Source organism: Octopus bimaculoides, chromosome 30 (assembly GCF_001194135.2).
Source record: "Octopus bimaculoides isolate UCB-OBI-ISO-001 chromosome 30, ASM119413v2, whole genome shotgun sequence".
NCBI lineage: Eukaryota > Metazoa > Mollusca > Cephalopoda > Octopoda > Octopodidae > Octopus > Octopus bimaculoides.
In genome coordinates, this window is record NC_069010.1 from 4,740,135 (window position 1) to 4,741,701 (window position 1,567).

The 1,567-nt window shown below is 38.9% G+C and overlaps 1 protein-coding gene across 1 annotated transcript in view; it reads left to right on the top strand.

Moving 5' to 3' along the window:
- Positions 1–1,567, top strand: part of LOC106884177 (uncharacterized) — a 26,417-nt gene that overhangs the window by 1,610 nt on the left and 23,240 nt on the right. The window lies entirely within an intron of this gene.

The window sequence follows — 1,567 nt, forward strand, 5'->3', positions numbered from 1 at the left end:
AAGTGTTTTCTACAGGGTGACCACAAGGTCTGGGTACATGGAGTCAATAAAATCATAACATAAACAATTAAATACAAGAAATAATAATTTCTTAAAGTATGTGTTAATCCCCGTGTACCCAGACTTTGTGGACACCCTGTATAACGACAGACAGACCTACCAAATTTGGATTTGATAAATGGAAACTGGAAGATGCTGGCGTGTGTGTATTAGTGTTTGTCCCCCACCACCTCAGTCACTCGACAACCGGTGTTGGTATGTGTACGTCCACGCATATTAGCTGTTCGGCGATATGAAACCGACACAATAAGGAAAAAAATAAGTATTGGGGGGTCGATCTGTTCGACTTAAACCCTTCAAGGCGATACCCCCAGCATGACCATAGTCTAATGACTGAAATAAGAGCAATACAGAAGATATATTTATACTTTATATATACACACACATTTATATTATACAAGCAAACAGGCACACATCGTTTCGTTAAGACTCTATGTGTTCGTCTATTTTATTTTATCTTCTTTCTCTCTGGTCTTATTCTCACACTTTGTTTATATATATTTTCTGTCTTCCTGTTCCTGCATTTTTATCTCTAACCTAATCTATACGTCTACATCTGTCCAGCTATATATTTATATATTTCTATATCTGTTGTCTGTCTGTCGATCTATCTATCTATTTATCTATTTATATGTCATCTATCTATCTGTCTGTCTGTCTACTTATTTGTGTTCATCTGCTTGTTCGTCTATCTGTCTGTCTCTTTGTCTTCTATCTATCTATCTACTTATTTGTGTCTGTCTGTCTCTTTGTCTTCTATCTATCTACTTATCTACGTCAATTTGCTTGTTCGTCTATCTGTCTGTCTCTTTGTCTTCTATCTATCTATCTATCTATCTATTTATCTATCTATATGTCATCTATCTATCTATCTATCTATCTATCTATCTATCTGTCTACTTATTTGTGTTCATCTGCTTGTTCGTCTATCTGTCTGTCTCTTTGTCTTCTATCTATCTATCTGTCTGTCGTCTATTGTTCTGTCTGCCTACCTACCGTCCGTCCGTCTGTCTGTCACTATCTGCCTGTCTATTTATCCATCTATCTATTGTTCTGTCTGCCTGCTTGTCCGTTTGTCTGTCTGTCGCTATCTGTCTATCTATCTATCTGCCTGCCTTCCTCCCTCTCTCTCTCTCTCTCTCTCTCTCTCTCTCTCTCTCACCCTCTCTATCTGTCTGTCTGTCAAATAGGTCTTCACAAGCAAAGTTTATTGCCCAATGAATGAGGGGTATCCATAAATGGGCTGGTTATACCCACTGGCATAGGCCATGGGCTATGGTCTCATTTGGCTTGTCGGGTCTTCTCAAGCACAGCATAACACCAAAGGTCTCGGTCACTAGTCATTGCCTCGGTGAGGCCCAATGTTCAAAGGTCGTGCTTCACGACCTCGTCCCAGGTTTTCCTGGGTCTACCTCTTCCATAGGTTCCCTCAACTACTAGGGTGTGACACTTTTCTCATTCATTTGCAACATATGACCATATATATATATATATATATATATATATA